This window comes from Hemiscyllium ocellatum, chromosome 10 (assembly GCF_020745735.1).
Source record: "Hemiscyllium ocellatum isolate sHemOce1 chromosome 10, sHemOce1.pat.X.cur, whole genome shotgun sequence".
In the NCBI taxonomy this organism is placed as follows: Eukaryota; Metazoa; Chordata; class Chondrichthyes; order Orectolobiformes; family Hemiscylliidae; genus Hemiscyllium; species Hemiscyllium ocellatum.
This window is the reverse complement of record NC_083410.1, coordinates 13,835,248-13,856,420: the sequence shown is the minus strand read 5'-3', so window position 1 is coordinate 13,856,420 and position 21,173 is coordinate 13,835,248. Positions and strand designations below refer to the sequence as shown.

General features: G+C 42.0%; 1 protein-coding gene across 1 annotated transcript in view; it reads right to left on the bottom strand.

The window, feature by feature from the left end:
• fam120b (family with sequence similarity 120 member B) overlaps positions 1-20,956 on the bottom strand; it is an 85,944-nt gene extending 64,988 nt beyond the window's left edge. Inside the window, exon 1 of the mRNA XM_060830798.1 lies at positions 20,897-20,956. The gene's annotated coding sequence lies outside the window, so the exon portion shown is untranslated. The remainder of the gene's footprint in view (positions 1-20,896) is intronic.
• Positions 20,957-21,173: the final 217 nt, after the last annotated feature.

Here is a 21,173-nt window from a genome sequence, read left to right as displayed (position 1 = left end):
CAGAGCCTGTTATTGAGTCATTTATGGTGCATACACTGGAGTGGATGTTCCCATGTCTCTTTCTCTCTCTCTCTCTCTCTCTCTCTCACACACACACACACACACACACACACACGTGCACATGCGAACGCAGGTAGGATTAAAAAAAAACTATGATTAAAAGGAGAATAACTGTGGAATTCTGAGATGCAGAGCGAGTTAAGTGCTTTCTTGCCTAAGTCATAAAATGTTAGTAATCTGGTGCAGCATGTGATCAAGAATGCTAAAGGAATCCTGTCCTTTATTATGAAAGGAACTGAACATGAAAGGAAAGATGTTATACAGAGAATTGGTGAGACCACATCTTGAACAATTGTGCAGTTTTGGTCTTCTTATTTGAGGAAGCAAGTCAATGTGTTGGAGGAGTTTCAAAGGGAAGGTTAACCAGATTTACATTTGAAATGAATGGGTTTCCTTACGGGAATAGATTAGACAGGCTGATCTTGTTTCAATTTTAGATGAGGGAAGGGTGCTCCCTTTAGATGAAGGAACTGAAATGCATAGGATCCTGAATAGGCTTGACAATATCAACATGGAAAGGAATTTTTTTGTCTTGTGGCTGAGGTCAGAACTTAAAAATGAGGAGGTGCAATTTGAGGATTGTGTAGGGAGAATTTTTTTCTCACTGCCTCAGAAGGTGGTGGAAGTACAGACATTGACTATTTTTAAGGAAAGGATCAATAGATTCTTGTTAGGGAAGGGAATGTAGTGTTACCATGGGTAGATGGGAATGTGGAATTCGAAACACAAACTGATCAGCTATGATCTTATTGGATGGCAGAGCAAGTTCTGGACCTGAATGGCCTACTCCTGCTCCTATTCTGAATGTTCCCATTACCTGTAGCAGTTAACCAGACCCATACAATAGGAACAGGAATAGGCTTTGCAAACTTGTCTCAATTAGATCATGGTTTACCTGTACCTCAACTACAAATACCACTTGGTCCTGTTATATCTTTACCTAACAAACTTATATCAATCTCAGGGTTTCAGTCAACCCTTTTGCCTAAAAAGCCTTTTCAGAAAGTTTCCGCTTTCCAATAGCCTGTGTGTGAACTGCTTCCTGGTATCACCCTCGAATGGACTATCTTAAATTTTTTTTTATGCTGCCTTGCTCTGGATTCCTCCATTGTGAGAATAGTTTTGCTCCATTTCCCTTATTAAATTCTCCTGAACAACTCTTCTGGATCATCATCTGGGATACTTCTGAGATCATTAGACAGGGATCCTTATCAATAATGCAACTCATTCACTGATCCACAGCCTTTACATTTTATACTTTGCAAAATAATGGAGCAACCTCCCGTTCTTCTTCTGGAAGCCCAGGACAACACTACCATCCCCTGCTTAAGGCTTCTGGTAAAGAAGTTCTTGCCATTACATACACAACTAAAGTTGTACATAAAGGTGTAGCATTCCTAAGAGTGACAGGTATATTCTGTTAGCAAGACCACTACACCAGAAAAAGATGATACATCACACTGGAGGGAAGCTTTGTCATTGTCCCTTTGGGAACCCAAAGGAAAAATGATTGTCACATGGGTTTGCTCTCAGAGTCGATCTCACACTCACTGTAAGGTTGCTTTCTTCAACATCATTTACACTGCAGTGGGTTAAGATTGTCTTGAAGATCATCTTACACAGGCACAGCTTGCAAGACTGATATACCATATCTTCTTGTTGACAACAGACAATACTGAGAAGTGAAATATTAGCAGAAATCCTAGGGGGCTGAATGGTACAGTTCATTAAAACACTCCTTCAGGCTCAGTGGTTAACACTGCTGCCTCACAGCGTTAGGGACCCGGTTCGATTCCAGCCTCGGGCGACTGTCTGTGTGGTGTTTGCGCATTCTCCCTGTGTCTGCGTGGGTTTGCTCTGGTTTCTTCCCACAATCCAAAGCTGTGCAGGTCAGGTGAATTGGCCATGCTAAATTATCCATAGTGTTAGGTGCACTAATCACAGGGAGAGGGGTCAGGGTGGGTTACTCTTCAGAGGATCGGTATGGATTTGTTGGGCCGAAGGGCCTGTTTCCACACTGTAGGGAATCCAATCTAATCTAATCTAATCTCTGAGACCCAAGTTCATATCGTTCCTGTAGACCTAAGAGATGTCAGTTGAGATTCTCGGTAAGCATGATTCCAAATCACAGAAGTACTTCAAAATACTGTTTGGGTGAAATGAATATCAGGAAGTTTAATTAAAGTAGGTAATTTAAAGGCTAGAAACCAGTCATGTTACGTATTTACTATCGGATAGGCCAGTTCTGTCCCCTGGGCCAAACAAAAATCTTCATTAAGAGGGAATCGGATGACTCAAAAGGCCAGACAGTGATCGTCTTTCAAGTTACCTTCCCCTTAGCCCCATCCCCACCCTCCCATTTATCTCTCAGTCCCCTGTCCCCCTCCCCAACATTCCTGATGAAGGGCTTATGCCTGAAACATCAATTCTCCTGCTTCTTGAATGCTGCCTGACCTGCTGTGCTTTTCAGGCATAACACCTTTCAACTCTGATCTGCAGCATCTGCAGTCCTCACTTTCTCCTAGACAGTGATCCTTTTTATTTCGAGAGTTTTGAATCCAATTATAACCAGGTTGAATCATGAAAGCTTTCTGTTTCCTGGCTGCAGCGATCCTATGAGTTTGGGCTGCAATGCCTCAGATCCTACATTGCATATGAACAGCTTAAAGTGCCCCAAATTAGTGCCTCTGGAGGGTAAAGGAATGGCCTCTGTGAACAAAGAAAACCATCACACTAGCCACTGTATGTGAAGTTTTAGCATTTACGATATTCATATAGTCCAAGCTAAATGTTCCTGGCTTTCTAATAATTAAAACTGGCTTCAGAGAATTGAAACCAACAAAAGTAGCATTCAAACAAATACTCTTAAGTTTAATGTAAGATTCAGATGTAGTCCATTCGAATGAGAATTCAGAAGTTCATTTCTGCAACTCACACGAGGAAGAATTTGTTTAAATTGGTTCATGGGAAGTGGTGTTGCTGGCTAGATCAGCATTAATTATCCATCCCTGGTTGCCCTTGAGATTGTGGAGGTGAGTTGTTGTCTTGAACCAGTGTAGTCCAGTTGGTGTAGGTGCACTCACAATGCTGTTACAAAGGGAATTCTGGGATTTTGACCTAGCCATACTGAAGGAACAGCAGAATATTTCCAAGTCAGGATGACTGGAGTGGAACATGTGGCTGGTTCTGTTCCCATTTATCTACTACCCTTGTCCTACGTAGTAGTAGTCATGGGTTTGGAAGATCCTAAATAAAGGGCCTTGGAAAGAATGGAAAAGAAGTGAGAGTATATTGCACATGGGTCCCAATTTAAACCAAGATAAAAAGATGTCACAACCTATGTTGTGTTAAATGGTGTCAGCAGGTAAGTGACAGCAGTATGACAGCACACTTAGGAACAGAGAGAAAAAAATTGGCCAGGGTTTCAGGGGAGTGAATTAGAGTTAGACTGCTAGAGGCACTGTGACCAATGGTGGTAAAATGGAGGAGGAATATGCATAAGAGCAGAGCTGGAAGAATACAATTGCATGTTGTTGCAGAGCAGGAAGGGAGTCCACTCTTAAATTGAAATTGTGAGAATAAAGCTTTCCATGTGATGTTAAATGGGTTAAAATTCTTCTTTTTAAGCAAAGAAACCCATCTAATTTACAGAAGGACCAGAAGCAGATGAAAAGATTTAAGAATTCCCATGATATCCCCAGTTAGCAATGCTGTAAAATCTACTTGCATTATATTAATATGGAATCAATATTGACCCTTCACGTGTAACCAGCTGTTTCCATAGAGTAGCTGTCATGAAGAATTTCATGGTCAGTCCTACTGCTAATGCTCATTTCCATGGATCCCAAATGCTTTTAACAAATCTTTCTGTAAACCCTGAAACAGATATCAGGCAATTAAGTGGTGGTTTAACCCAAATAGTCATGGCATTGTGCTTTTTAATCATCTGCTTTTCTATAATAGCAGAAGTGTATGCCATGTTATTATAAGTTAGTCAGGACTAGTGTAATACTGATAGTGCCTGCAGGGAAAGGAAGAAGTCAAGCAGTCAACAGCACATTGTAAATAGCATGTGCACAGTAAGAAAGCTGTGTTGAGCAACACAAGAACAATTTAAACTCATTTTCCATCTTTATCAGGAACTACCTCTTCTGCTCATGCTTTCCATCCTCTCTTAGGCACTGAAATGTGCTGTTGCACCAAATCTTATGTCCATTTCTCCCTGTTCAAATCTCTCCAGTTTTGTTTTCATCTTGCTCATGATACTGAGACTGTTAAAAATCACTCAATGACATCCTGGGCAACAAATATGGCACTGTGACTTCTCAATCCACCACAACCACTTTGTGGCTTTCAGGATGATCAGCAATGCCATACCATGGGTACTTGTTAGAGTAATGATGAGTGGAAAAAGATGGAGCAGGGTGTCTCCACCTCAGAATCACTAATGCTTCTAGTTTATACACATCACGTGAATTGGCCAAATTTGATATCAAATTAAGAAAGGCAATAGAATTGGAGGAACACCTTATAAACATTGGTCAAAAAACAAATATGGACAGAGCAACAACAGATAAAATTTAATATAAAAGTGGACAACTTATTCTCTTTCTTTCAGTGTCAATGAGCAAACAACAAAGCCAATCAAATATTGAACTCAACAGCCAAATGAGCAAAGCATCAGTATAGTAGATATAAAGGCAGATCTGGAATATGACTTTGCAGAGAATAGGCCCAGTCCGACAAGAAGAAGGAAGTCAAAGAGAGCTGGAAGAAGTTAGGACTGATAGCAGGTTATTCCTCACAGAAGACTGACCAAATCTTGGACTGGACTTCCAGATGTAAATGCACAAACTAAAGACCTGGTTGAACAGGTAGGTTTTGAAGAAACATTTCAAGATGCTGAGTGATGAAGCAAAGCAGAAAGGCTTAGCAAGTGAGCTCTACAGAGCAAGGATAACATTGAATGTTCTGCTGTGGAGAGTGGAGACATGTGAGAAAATCTAAACCAAGAATAGCAGGTAAGAATCACAATTTAAGACTGGAGGTGTTGGTTGTTATGTTTGGGTGAAGCCAAGGACTCTGAATGAGGATGCACTAGGATTGCCATTGGAGGTCACAAAAGTGTAGTCCATTCTCTTCTCAAGCCAGATCTTCCATTCAATGAGATCACTGCTGATCCATACCTTAACTCCAAACTCAATTCATTTATCTGGGTAATATGTATCACTCATTTCTTTCAATTTTTAATTGGTTCAGTGATGGACTTTTGTCCTCTATTTGGGAATAGTCCATAAATATAAATTGCTACAGTTAATCACAACCTTGAAATAGAAAATTGACTTGCTCAGTCCCACTTTGCAGTTCGATACAAAAATCAAGCCTGACAGCCCACAGCAATATGGAGGGTCTGCTGAACTAGTGGAGGTGCTGTCTTTCAGGTGAGACATAGACAGAGATCTTATCTGCCCGCTCAGGTGACTGTCAAAAGTTCCCAATACATCATTTTGAGGACGAGCAAGTGTACAAAACACAGATCTGTTTATTAACTGAGATTAACTCCTGTTGTTAACCTGTGAGAAAGACATGGCAGTGCATTGACCATCCAATCTCTTCTACTGCAATGAGAGAGCACTTTTGAGTTTTGTGTAACTCAAAGGTGGTCATCTCTCATGAGCAAGAATAACAATGGTGAGAGTAATTTGAGATTATGAAGCAAGAACTTCACACCAAAAAGCTTCAGTGCCATTTATCCCTTTACATACAGGTACCAATTAAACCTGGTGGTAACTCTATACCAACATCTTGTGTGCCTCAGATAACGGTTATCTTACAGGGGTTTTTCAGCAATTATCATGATCAGGACAAAAAAAAACTTATTACAATTAAGACAACTAGGATGGGACACCGTATAAATTTAAGAGCTGCAGAAAATTGAGGAGCCAACCAAGGTCCCTTGGGAAGATAGACTGGACTTGATGTTCAAAGTAGAAGCCCCATTTCAGAAAGGATTATAGACTGCAGATGAAACCTTTGACCCACAAGATAATTTTCAAATTGTCCTGACAAACTGAGTAAAAAAAATTATGTAAATTCTGTAATATATATGCATCCAGCGCAGACCCCCTCTGGCTTTCTTTATCTTTTAAAAAGAAAATGCTCTTCATGGCAGATGTTCCAAGGACAATAACTATCTATTTTAATAAGGTCCAGGACTACATTTTACTGCCCAAAATTGAGTTGCAGCGACAAATACTAAAATGAGTCCACGAGTAAGATCAGTCAGCTTGTTCTTCATCATCTCTGAACGAGGATATTTCTGCACACTATGATGCAGCTATGGTTGTTATTTCAACAGCTATACACTACAGCTAAACTTTAATGCGGTCTATTTCAGTGATGGGGAATCGCTGGGTTGCAGAGTTGTCCCTTTGTTTCCAGTTTCTTTGCTGGAAGAGTGCATTTGGGCAAGGGAATGCAACTATGAAATTACACTTGCAGAGAGACAGTACAGACTCAATAAGCTGAATGACCTCCTTTTGTACTGTAACCATCCTATGATTCTAAAAGGCCATTTTAAATTGAGTTAAACTAGGCATGCAGTCTGATCCTGAGTTGGTTTAACCCCAGAGAATACTGTACTTTTGGAGTTGTGAGAACTGCACTTCTATAAGACCATCAGATTGAGAAGCAGAATTAAACCATTCTGCCTCTCAAGTCTGCTCCACTATTTAATCAAGGCGAATATATTTCTCAATCCCATTCTCATGCCTTCTCTCCATAACTTTTGATCCCCCAAGAACCTATCTATCTCTGTCTTAAATACACTCTAATGACTTGGCCTTCACATCCTTCTGCAACAATGAGTTCCAAAGGTCCATCACTCTCTGACTGAAGAAATTCCTCCTAATCACAGTTCTGAAGTGTTGTCCTTCACTCTTGAGGTTGTGCTCTTGGGTCTGAGTCTGGAGATATCTTCTCCAAGTCCACCATATCCATGTTTCTCAGGATTCTGGAAGTTTCAATCAGGTCCACCTGCTCCTCAAACGATAAGCCCTTCATTTCCAAGATCATTCTTGTGAACCAGTCTGGATCCCTCCAAGGCCACCATATCCATTCTTAGATACAAGGCTCAAAACTATGCACAATATTCCAAATGTGGTCTGACCAGAACCTTATACAGCCTCAGCAGTACATCCCTGCTCTTGTATTCTAGCCCTCTTGAAATCAATGCTAACACTGCATTTGCCTTGCATACTGCCACTGAACCTTCATCTTAATCTTAAGAGAATCTTGAATTCAGACTCCTAACTCCCTTTTTGCTTCAAAGGGTGCTCTTTACAGAGTCAGTGCAGACCTGATGGGCTGAATGGCCTGCTTCCACAATGTAGTGCTTCTCTTGTATTCCCTCTCATTCTTCTAAAATTTAGAAAATACAGGCCTAGTCTTCTCAATCTCTCCTTATAAGTAACTCCTGGGATGACAGGAATGGCTTAAGTTAGATGACAGCACAGACTAATGGGGCTGAAAGGTCTCTTTTCATACGACACATAATATGTGATTTCCCCTGCTTTATATCCAGGGATGCAGAAGCTAATTGTGTTTATTTCCCTCCCCAGTGCCATGCTGGCTGACACCAAACCAGGAATTAAACCCAGTTACACTCTGTTTACCAAGTGAGCCATTGCAAGAGATAAACAAGTAATTTAAGGCATTGCCTCAGTATCTAATCTACTTTCAGATCACTAAGTGGTGGTACTGGAATTTGTCTTAGCAGAAATAAATAAAGCCAAACATAAATGGAAGTTAAATAGTGGCACGAATCCAAGTTCAGGCCACTGAATGCTGTGCCAATCACCTGGATTGTGTCTCCAGTAATTTCTTGTCAAGAGATGTGTGTCAATTATTTATCAGGGATTTGACTACGCCCTGTCTCTTCAAACAAGCAGAAGTGTAAGATCATGAACCAAGAAGATAATATCAATGATCTGCAAATTTGACTTGCAGCTTTTGCCACTAATACTTAAAACCCTCTGGTGCTCCTCAAGTATCAACACATAACAGAGAAAACTGAATGCGCACTGTCAAATAATACCGACAAATGGAGGGATAATCGTATGCACTGCTGGCTAAACCATAGGAAACAATGAGATGAATGTAGCAATTGCTGTAATTTAAAAAAGCGCTGATGTCACATTCAACAGGGATCTGGTGCAAATTAATCCAGAGTTTATTAAATTGTGTTCCACTTACTATTCCTCAGAGGGCAATCCATCCACAGTGGAGATTGCCACTTTCCTGCACATAGTAAAGCTTCCCTCCTATAACAAGGCATGAGAAGAACTGCAAAAACTGTATTGTACAGGGAGCAACTGATGCTAACTAAACCAAAACTAATGGGATAAATTTGCAGTTTATGATCACATTGCCAGCAGGTGATGTTTTGAAATGTGAAAGGAGTGCGGTTCACTAAATTAATGTTCACCAATTCTTTCTGTGGCTCAAAAATCTTTTAAGCCCTGGTTATTGCAAGATCTCTTCTATATGTTCCCTATATAATAAACAGAACAGGGGAAGACACATCTCATCGACTCAGTTGCAACTGTACAGCAAAAACCACATCACCTCCAGAATCCTTTGTGGCCAGTGAAAGAAGCTGAGGATGAGAGGAACCTTGATCTGGAATTCTCAGGAATCTTGTAGTAGTCAAACACAGAAACTGCCATCTCCCACCAAATCCCATCAAATTTCTGTCAAGTATGGTTGCTTTCACAACTGGAAGACTGGAGGTTGGCTACAGTGGTGTCACTATTTAAGAAACATGTTAAGGAAAAGACTGGTGACCCTGACATCAGTGGTGGGCAAATTATTGGAGGGAATCCTGAGGGACAGGGAAAGGCAAGGACTGATGAGGGATAGTCAACATGGCTTTGTGCGTAGGAAACCATGTCACAAAGAGGGCAGAATGGTGGATGAGATCTATATGAACTTCAGTAAGGCATTCGATGAGGTTCCTATAGGAGACTAGTTAGCAAGGTTAGACCTGATGGAACACAGGGAGAACTAGCCATTTGGATACAGAACTGGCTCGAAGATAGAAGACAGAGGGTGGTGGTGGAGGTTTGATTTTCAGACTGAAAGCCTGTGACCAGTGGTGTGCCACAAGGATCGGTGCTAGGTCCACTGCTTTTCATCATTTATAAAAATGATTTGGATGTGAACATAGGAAATGTAGTTAGTAAGTTTGCAGATGACACCAAAATTAGAGGTGTAGTGGACAGTGAAGAAGGTTAGCTCAGAGTACAAAAGGATCTTGATCAGATGGGTCAATGGGCTGAGGAGTGACGGATGGAGTTTAACTTAGATAAATGCAAGGTACTGCATTTTGGAAAAGCAAATCAGAGCAGGACTTATACACTTAATGGTAAAGTCCTGGGGAGTGTGCTGGACAAATAGACTTTGCAGGTTCATAGCTCCTTGAAAGTGGAGGCTTAGATAGATAGGATAGTGAAGGAGGAGTTTGGTATACTTTCTTTTATTGGTCAGTGCATTGAGTATAGGAGTTGGGAGGTCATGTTGCGACTGTACAGGATATTGATTAGGCCTCTTTTGGAATACTGTATGCAATTCTGGTCTCCTTCCTATTGGAAGGATGTTGTGAAACTTGAAAGGGTTCAGAAAAGATTTACAAAGATATTGGGCTTTAGGGAGAGGCTGAGACTGTTTTCTTTGGAGCACTGGAGGCTGAGGGGTGATCTTATAGAGGTTTACAAAATTATGAGGGGCATAGATAGGATAAATAGACAACGTCTTTTCCTTGGGATGGGGGAGTCCAGAACTGGAGGGCACAGGTTTAGGGTGAGAGGGGAAAGATATAAAAGGGGTCTAAGGGGCAACTTTTTCACACAGAGGATGGTGCGTGTATGGAATGAGCTGCCAGAGGAAGTGGTGGAGTCTGGTACAATGACAGCATTTAAAAGGCATCTGAATGGGTGTATGTATAGGAAGGGTTTAGGTGGATATGGGCCAAGTGCTGGCAAATGGGACTAGATTAGGTTAGGATATCAAGTCAGCATGGACGAGTTGAACTGAAGGGTCTGTTTCCATGCTGTACATCTCTATGATTCTGACTGTGACTTCCCAATTTGAAGAAAGGAGCTGTCTAAGTGCTGAAGGTCCTTTACTTACACCTTTGCAGCTATGTCTTTGTTATGCAGTCTTTTTTGCTATTGGCCAGAGAGAAAACTGATTGAATACAAGAAAATGAGATATATATTCTTTGGAAATATACTTCAGTTCTTGGATTTATGGTTGATTCATGTGGCTCTCGAAATAAAAAGGAATCCATTCTGTTGCCTGGCTTGTGAAATGCCCGTGACTACAGAATAAAAATGATATTTGTGGGTCAGTGAATAAATGCATCTTGCGCTGTGAGAGAATCATAACTTTCAGTTCAAACCTCTTTGGCCATCTCAGGCAAACACACAAGGGTGGAAGACTGAATTCAGACAACACTCAGAGCTTTGGGATCCATTTAGATGCTACATCTGTAGAGAAACACTACAGAATACATCTGAAGAAATTCTCAAAATTAGCTTTGCAAAATTATTCATGCTGGCATTGTGCACTGTCTTATTTTAATTTTGTTATTTACTCAGTAATTTCACCCATCAGGCACACGACTGCTATTTGGAAATTCATGAACTGCTCATAATCCCGTAAATTAGCACAACATCATGTACACTAGAATTTTAGAATGTTTACAACAATGGCAGCCATTCAGACTATCGTGTTTGCTCTGGCTCTATTAAAGAGCAACTTATCCTGTCTCATTGCCCTCACCTTTACAATGTAGCCCTGCAATTATGTTCTCTCTTCTTTAGTGAAGAGAGAGGGAAAGGGAATGGGAATAATATTCTATTCCCTTTTAAAAGCAATGAATGTGCCTGGACATGGATAGGGAGTTACCAGAACCTGGGCTGTGTGGCTGATTACTGTCATAACAACTATACCCAAGCCCAAGACAAAGCCATTAAAGATACAAAAACATAGTGTCAGGTAGTACATTGTGAATCCTAATTTCATGATGTATAAAAAATCTTTCCTTCATTATGGCTTTGGGTCTTATGCTAATCATCTTTAATCAATGTCCTCTGGTTCTTGACTCTTTCACTCATGCAAGTTGTTTTTAATTGATATCTCATGATTGTGAATACCTCTGTCAAACTGCCTCTCAACCGTTGCATCACCAAGGAAAACAATTTTCCAGTTTCCCCATCTAACTGTGGAACCGAAGCTACTTAAATCACTATTCATATTAATCTTGTCTGTGCCTCCACTAAAATCATCATTTCCTTCTTAGAGTTTGATGCCCTGTATTGAATACAATACTCCTTTTGAGGTCAAACTGGGATTTGATAAATACTTACTATGACTTCTACTCAATTTTAATACATTTTTTGCGAATGATTACCTATGATTTTTAAATTCCACTATCAGTTATAGAATTCATTGAATTCCGACAGCGTGGAAACAGACCATTTCGCTCAACAAGTCCATATTGACTCTCCAAACAGCATTCCATCCAGACTCATCCCACTACCTAATCCCTGTAACCCTGCATTTCCCATGGTTAATCCACCTAACCTACACATATCTGGTCACTACGGGCAATTTAGCACAGCCAATCCACCTAACCTGCACAGCTTTGCACTGTGGGAGGAAACCGGAGCACCCGGAAGAAATCTATGCAGACACGGGGAGAATGTTCAGACAGTACAGTTCTGGTCCTCTTTTCAGAGAATCGCAGATTAGCTATAGTATAGGAGGCCAGTCATCCACCAGCGCTCTGGACATTTTAACTTATTGTCAATCTCTTGCTTTTTTCTCTGTAACCTTCACAATGTTTCTATTTAAACAATCATCATGAATGCCTCAATTTAATACTTTGCTAATTTTTAAAATGCAGAGAATCATTAGGCAAGCATGCTCCCGCTGCCTGTCTGTGTTTTGAGCTTCGCCGCAGGTAGGTGGTGCCTGTTGGTTCACTAGAAACAATGGGTGAGTGCTGGATGAGACTGATTGCATCTTTAAATGCCTATTATTTTATACATTTATTATTGTTAAAAAAAAATGCTAGCATTGATGGTAGTGTCCTCTCGAGTTCTGAAGGAGGTGACGGTCAAAGCTACCAGTTATTGGCCCACACAAAAACAATCTAGCTCCCCATGCCATCCTGCGTACTTCATGCAAGGATAGAAAAACAGTCTGCTGCCTGTACTGCCAAGCTGCGCCACATCTCTCTCCACATAAGTTGGTAAAAACAATGAAGGGCAATGCTCAGCAGAACCTGTGCATCAAGTGATTCAATATTTATTCCATTAATCAAACTTGTCCATTCTATATCCATACCAACTTAAATAGTGATGGTCACCATTTTGTGCGAAATGTTGCCAAATTTTAGTAAAGCTTAATGATGGTTTTGTTGCATTTCTGCACAATAAAACTTGTGAAATGAAATCCGTTCCGTGCAAAGAGAGATGGCGACTTACTGATATTATTTATAGATTATTAATCCAGAGACCCATGCAATCTTCTGGAGACTTAGGTTCAAACCTGCCATGGCAGATAGTAGAATTTGAATTCACTGAAGAATCTGGAATTAAGGGTCTAATAATGATCATGAAATCCATTGTTGAATGTTGGAAAAACTCTTCTGGTTCAGTAGTGACCTTTAGGGAAGGAAACTGCCATTCTTACCTACTCTGGCCTCTGTGTGACTCCAGACCCACAGCAATGTGGTTGACTCTTAACTGCCCTTTGGGCAGTTTTCTGATGAAGGGCTTATGCCCTAAACATCAATTCTCCTGCACCCCGGACGTTGCCTGATCTGCTGTGCTTTTCCAGCACCACATTCTCGACTCTGAACTCCAGTATCTGCGATCCTCACTTTCTCCCTCTGGGCAATTAGGGATGGGTATTAAAAGCTGGCCTATCCAGTGACACCCTCACCCTGATTTACAAAATACCATGCAAGATCTGTAACAAACACTACATTGGACAAACAGGCAGAAAACTAGCCACCAGGATACTTGAATATCAACTAGCCACAAAACAGCATGACCCTCTCTCACTAGTATCCTTACATACAGTTAATGAAGGACTGGGACAACACATCCATCCCAGGACAGGCCAAAGAGAGACATGCCTAGAAACATGGCATTCCAATCGAAACTCTATCAACAAATATGTTGACTTGGACCCCATTTACCACCCCCTGAGAAAAAGAACAGAAAATGACATCACCACAGGAAATGACATCACCAACTCAAAGAAAACCCAAACATTTAAATAGAAAGCAGGAAACATCAGCAGTGCTTCATCCAGAGGCTCACTGAGGATGTTACCTAGTATGGTGACGAAACGTCTGAAAAAGAACCTTCCAGCTCAGTGAGCATACCTACATCTAGACCCTCACCCTGAGTTAGTAAAATAATAGAATGGTTAAGGCACAAGGGAGACCGATTGTTCCATCATGTCCATGGCAGCTCTCTTTAACAGCTATTTAGCAAGGTCCATACTCCCACCTGTTGCATGGACATACCAGATCACAACACGATATGAGTTGCTGCTCATGATGAAGGTTGCTGCCAACATCCTCATTAGCGTAGGAAACTTCAGAGCCTGCCTGGTCTAGTCTGGTAGAGGGAAACCACTTCCTGGTCTAACTAGAAGCTCTAGTTAACAATGATGTAGTTCATTGCATATCAGCAACTATATACAGATTACACTGCTAATGGTAAAAATTGTTACAGAGACTATGAGGAGGACCTGAATATTAGGTCTCACTCCTTTGAGATCCAAAGCTGTTCTATCCACAGATCTGTACATTATCATCATAATGGTTAGTCCTTATGGCACTCCTCAGTATTATCCCTTTCAGACTATATAGCTCTATCACCCCAAGTTTTTTTTTTACCATTTTTATTGTGATCTAAAATAAGCCCAATTTCCCAAGTCTCTGACTTTACATGTGCAGTTTATCTGGTGGTTTCGCTATTCTCCGGGAATGGGTTCTCTTCAAGCTTGCAAAACTGCTAGTTTACCAGATATTAGATTGTTTTCTTTGACTTTCTTCCTTAACGCTCCCTTGGATTTCCTTTGTGGAAGACACCGTCCTGCAGAAGCAGGCAATTTCTTATTTGCAGTTATCTTGAATTGTCAGACTTTGGTAATCACTTCTCATGGAGTTATATGTATAACATCTCCAATCTTAGTCAGAAGATGTCAATACTCAAACTGTAGACTTGTGCTGAAGCATATCGAGTTTTTACTTTATCACAATGACTCTCTCGTTAGTCTTCAGCAATTGCATTATTGGTGAAACTAATATGTTCCCTTTTGAAGTTCTGCTATTTGAGGATTGCTTCGACTTTAGCACGATCTCTGTAACAGTTACTTTGGATTATTCTTGGAAAAAGAAGTGAAATATTCTGCTTGAACTTTCTCTTCCAAGTCCTCTCAGCAGCTAACATTAGACTTGAATTTGTGTCATGGTTATCTGCTCACTATCTGTGTTCCATCCCAAGTTATATTAGTTATAAATGTGGCAACTGGTTCAAATGGGACATGCTGTTCCCTGGCTACCTCGTTTGTTTTTCATTGCAAAACGTATTGATTCTTGTAGTCATAGAGATGTACAGCATGAAAACAGACCCTTCAGTCCAACCCATCCACGCCAACCAGATATCTCAGCCCAATCTAGTCTCACCTGCCAGCACCTGGCCCCTATCCCTCCAAACCCTTCTTATACATATACCCATCCAAATGCCTTTTAAATGCTGCAATTGTACCAGCCTCCACCAATTCCTCTGGCAGTTCATTCCATACACGCACCACCCTCTGCCCTGTAGGTCTCTTTTATATCTTTCCCCTTTCACCCTAAACCTATGCCCTCTAATTCTGGACTCCCCGATACCAGGGAAAAGACTTTGTCTATTTATCCTATCCATGCCCCTCATGACTTTGTAAACCTCTATAAGATCACCCCTCAACCTCCGACACTCCAGGGAAAACAGCCCCAGCCTGTTCAGCCTCTCCATATAGCTGAAATCCTCCAACGCTGGCAAAATCATTGTAAATCTTTTCTGAACCCTTTCAAGTTTCACAACATCTTTCCAATAGGAAGGAGACCAGAATTGCACGCAATATCCCAACAGTGGCTTAACCAATGTCCCGTACAGCCGCAACATGACCTCCCAACTCCTAAACTCAATACTCTGACCAATAAAGAGAAAGCATACCAAATGCCTTCTTCACTATCCTATCTACCTGCGACTCCACTTTCAAGGAGCTATGAACCTGCACTCCAAGGTCTCTTTGTTCAGCAATACTCCCTAGGACCTTACCATTAAGTGTATAAGTCCTGTCAAGATTTGCTTTTCCAAATGCAACACCTCGCATTTATTTGAATTAAACTCCATCTGCCACTTCTCAGCCCATTGGCCTGAGCACATTTCACAGGTTCCTTTCCTGTTGATATAATGAAACAAATTATTTATACCAATATAACTAATCTCAATTGATTCTGTTTTGTTGTTTCAGTTCCACTGAGTGTCTAAGGAGCCATAGAGTCATACAGCATGGTAACAGACCCTTCAGTCTAACTTGTCCATGCTGACTAAGTTTCCCAAATTAAACTAGTCCCACTTGCCTAAATTTGGCCCATATCCCTCTAGACTTTTCCTATCCCTGGAGGTCTTCTGTTGGTGGTATTTTGATTGCTCCTTCACCAGCTGGTAACTTTATATCATTTAAGTAATTCCACCATTTAGAAAAGATGTAGGTCTCTCCTCAAGGGTAAGAATTCTTGATTATGAACTATACATAGCTTTTCTAATATTTGTTATCCCCTAAATAGGGTTGCTGGAAAATGGGGACTGTCTGTGCCTGTGAGCTTGATTTGCTCCACAGTGCTAGTTTTCATCTCTGGTGCTTATCTTATTCATTGCACTCGTTTCTCATATCAGTTGTCCATGTTTTGAGCCTTGTGTTTTTAGTGGACACTACTAATCTCCTGTGGCAAGGCTGGTCTCTTTGAATTAATCTGTGTGGCTTTTGGACATCTGTTTCACTGACCATCTGAGTGGCTTTCTCAAGAGTTGGGATTTCTTTGGACTGCAGTGAATCTGACAGACTCAGCAGAATTCCTACACAATTTTGTCTCTTATGAATTCTGACTTGAAGTCACCCTAGTTTCATTTCTCCACTAATCTGTAGGAATCATGAATAAAGGAATCAATGGTTTCACCTGGGTGCAGAATTCTCCTCTTTAATCTTGCTCTTTCAAGAACTGTAATAATTCTGAGAGGACAAAATCTTTCACTAATTCTTAAAAAGCATCTGTTGCTTCTTTTACTACTGGGCAAGCTATAACATCAGTAGCTAGACTTCCAATTATGTATAAAGTGTACTTATTCGTTTAGCTTCTGAGTTAATATGTAATTTAGAAGCTATTTTTCAATTCAGAAATTTTCTCCAGGACATCTAGTTCTTCGCACTTTCTTTTATTCACAAGTGGGACATGAGTGTTGCTGACTGGCCAGCATTTACTGCACATCCCAAGTTGCACTTGGGTAGTAGTGGTGGTGGTGATGACCTGCCTTCTTGAACTCCTACAGGTAGACCCACATTACAATTAGGGTGGTAATTCCAGGATTTTGACCCAGAGACAATGAAATAACATCGGTACATTTCCATGTCAAGATATTGAGTGGCTTGGAGGGGAACTTGCAGGGTGATAATATTCCTGTGTACCTGCTGCCCTTGCCCTTCCAGAAGGTCGCAATCATGGGTTTGGAAGGGCCACCTAAGGATGTTTGGTGACTTTTTGCAGTGCACCTTTTGGATAGTACATACTGCTGCGAAGATGCGCTGGTGCTGGAGGGAGCGAATGGTTGTGGATGTGGTGCAAATCAAGCAGGCTACTTTGCCCTGGATGGTATCAAGATCTTTGAGCGTTGTTGAAGCTGCACTCATCCAGACAAGTTGGGAGTATTCCATTAGACTCATGATTTGTGTCTTGGAGATAGTTGTCAGGCTTTGGGGAGTCAAGAAATGAGTTATTCACTGCAGTATTTCTAGTCTCTGATCTATTCTTGAAGCCACTATATCTATGAGTCCAGTTTCTGGTCAATGCTCTCCCTAGGAGATTGCTAGGGGTTTCAGGGATGTAATGTCATTGAATTTCAAGGGACTGTAGTAAGGCTGTCTTTTATTGAAGATGGTGATTGCTTGACAGGAATATTACTTCCCATTCTTGTGGTCTTCTTCAGCGAAGGCTTCCAGCTCAGTATTTCTGCAGCCTGGTGTGGTTGTCTCGTTCTTGTCAAGGAAAGGTGGTTTCATCTGGGCTGTATTCTGGGTATTCTATTGCTCCGTAATCAGCTTTCCCCGAGCCCAGGAGCGATTAACTGAATTGTGATGAACTTTGACTCAATTTTAATTTTTTTAATTATGTATGTCTTGTTATTAATATAGTTATAGTTTTAAAACTTTTCACTGTACTTTTCATATATAAGTAAATATGACAATAAATTTCTATTCTATTCTATTTTCTTGCATTTGAACACTGATTGCTTCAGTACCTGAGGAGTTGCAAATGGTGCTGAACATGGTGCAATCTTCAGTGAACACCCCATTTCTGACCTTACTGACCTTAAGGTCATTGAAGCAGCAGCTAAAGATGGTTGGCCCAGGACAACACCCTAAGGAACTCCTGCAGAGCTGTTCTGGAGCTGAAACGACTGACCTCCTCTTTCTACGTGCCAGATATGACTCATACTATTTTGCCCTTCTCTGAAATACAGTCTTCGTGGCAATATTATTTCTCATGTCATGACTTCCTTTATATTTCATTGCTTATAAGACTTTTAATTTGCAGTAATCTGCCGGTGTTTGCGGCTTTTCTGAAGAATCTTCCTGCATTTTGCAGCTGTAATGGAGGATTCTCAACTTTAATGGAAAAGTGTATGATTCTACATAGGTTGGCCCATCTCCACGGATACTTCACGTCAGTATCTGCTTTGCAGTAACCAATTCTCTGACTCCAGGGAGCTGCTTACTCTCCTGTTTCAGCAAGTTCTTACCAGGTCTGAAATGCTTTTAACATTCACGGGAATATTCTTCCATGTTAAGATTGCCACAAGAGGGTCCAAGTAAGGATCTGAAATCTTCAGTTCTTCTCTGGTGCTGGCTGTGCTGCATAAGCAGGGGACCTAAAGTTAATCAGAAGATTTCCCACAGATGCCTACCATTTCATGTGAGCATGCCAGCTCATGATGAATGCTGCTGGCACCATGCCCATTAAGGGTGGGAAACTCAACAGTCTACTTGGTCTAATGTGGTTGAGGAAGCACATCCCGGTCTAACTAAAAGAGTCACTTTTTGTTAAGGTATTGCTTATCACATGTCAACACACCTAATTACAAGTTATAAAGATACCACAGACATTTAGATTAGATTAGATTAGACTTACAGTGTGGAAACAGGCCCTTCGGCCCAACAAGTCCACACCAACCCGCTGAAGCGCAACCCACCATATCCCTACATTTACCCCTTACCTAACACTACGGGCAATTTAGCATGGCCAATTCACCTGACCCGCACATCTTTGAACTGTGGGAGGAAACCGGAGCACCCGGAGGAAACCCACGCAGACACGGGGAGAACGTGCAAACTCCACACAGTCTGTCGCCTGAGTCGGGAATTGAACCCGGGTCTCAGGCGCTGTGAGGCAGCAGTGCTAACCACTGTGCCACCGTGCCGCCCACTTGCATTGTTGCATACACTTTGAGGCAAGTTGAACGTTCAGTCTCACCACTTCGAGATCCTAAACTGTTCTGTTCACAACTCTATGACATCATCATAGAGTTTATGCTCTCTTCAGCATAAACTTTTAGAAGTCCATGTATAACATCACCCTTGGGCTCTTGTAGTGCAGGAACAGCAAGGATAAGATGGCATGAGATGTCTCTACTGGTTGAAGCAGTACCTATGGTAGCACAGTTCAATCCATCATTGGATATGGTTCAAGTCCCAACTGCCTTAGACATGTATCTGACCAAGTTTATTTAAAGTATCTACACCACCACCCTTTTGCTATCCCTGCAATTAGTCGCCCTTTGGAAAATTAATAAGTTTGTTTTTCCTCAAGTCACTCTTGGCTGTTTTGCCAATTACTTTAAAATCCACATCCTCTGATTGCCCACCCTTGCATCAGTGGGATCAGTTACTCTCCATCCAGTCTATCTGGATCCCTCAAAAATTTTCAACTGTTTCAACCTTCCCTTCTCAAGGGAAAACCTCAGCTTTTCCACTCATCCACTCAAGTTCCTCATCACTCAAGCTATTCTTGTGAATGTCTTCCACATTTTCTCCCATGCCTTCATTGCCTTTCTACCATGCACTCCAAATGAGGCTAAACCAGAACTTTATAAAGATTCAACAACGTCCTTGCCTCTCTTTATCAAATGCAGAATCCTGTAAGTCTTTTCCACCACTTTAACAGTAGTGCAAGCATAAGCATTCCTTACAATTTGCATCATTCTACATCAACAATGGAAACTACCAGCTCAGTTTTGCAGAAATAAAAACTTGCATTTGTATTGCACCTTACGTGGCCTCCAAAAACTTTACAAACAACAAAATACTTTTGAAGTGGTCACCGTTGCAATGTGAGAGATGTGACAGCTAATTTATGAAGAATGCAGTAATTAGATTAGATTACTTACAGTGCGGAAACAGGCCCTTCGGCCCAACAAATCCACGCTGACCTGCCAAAGCTCAACCCACCCAGACCCATACATTTACCCCTTCACCTAACACTAGGTGCAATTTAGCATAGCCAATTCATCTGGCTTGCACATGTTTGGACTGTGGGAGGAAATCGGAGCACCCAGAGGAAACCCACACAGACACGGTGGGGGGTGGAGGGGAGGGGAGGGGAGAATGTGCAAACTCCACAGTCAGGGAATTGAACCCGGGTCTCTGGCGCTGTGAGGCAGCAGTGCTAACCACTGTGCCACCGTGCTGCCCACAAACGAACAATCATATTTAATGTTAGCTGAAGATGATGACAGTAAGACAATGCAAAAAATATTGGGGATAGGGGTCGTACATGGGAAACGTTGGAGAATTTACAAAGGAGGGAAGGGCAGGGTGGAGCTCAAAAGGAAAGCTTTCAGACAGTGAGGGCAACATAGGATGAGGAGATGTCTCCAGTAGTACCTATGATAACAGACCAATCCATCACTGGATGTGAGTTTACCTGACAGAAAATATTACAAATACCATATATCAAGACACAGCATTTTGTCATCAATGCTTGTACAAGCTCAAGCTCAGCGGCGAGGGGGAGGGTGTCTACAAATAAAATGCACCATCAAGAAACTCGCCCCCCAAGGTTACATTTGAAACAGAAAACAGCGCAACTTTAAAGTAAGTTTCCGCTACAAGTTGCAAGTCTGCAGCCGAGTGTGAGCAGGGGGGCTCTCGGGCTGAAGTAGATTTTAAAACAGGGTTCCCCTGCTCCGGGTGCACTGACACTGAGCATTCCTCCGGAACGTGCCCGGGGTAAGGTGCACGCTCAGGCGGACAGGATCCAACTCGAGGCCGGGGATGAGAGCGGCCCAGGGGCGGGGGCAGCTCCATCCCCAGCGCTGAAAGCGGCGGCTCGGGCACAGACAGCCCGGGGAGGGGGAGGAGGACGGGTGTGGACCTCATTTGAATCTTGGTCGAAGCCAGAACTGTCCGAAACGCCCCTGAAATAAGGGCTTACCTGGGCTCGCTCCCCACCCCCCACGCCGTGCACGCTCCCTCCGCTGACGTACACGCCCCCGCCGCCCTCAGGCTGAGAGGCGCGCTCCCGCTGCAGCGCCCCCTCCTGGTACTCCTCCCAGCCCCGACTCATTCACTCAGCGCAGCCCCCCAGTCTCCTCCCAGCCTGGGCTCGGTGGCAACTCGAGAGCCCTCACTTCTAGCTGTCAGTCACCCAACCCCGGCGGGGCAAGGGGCGGGCATACTAACTGGGGTAGGCCATTCAGCCCCTCGACCTC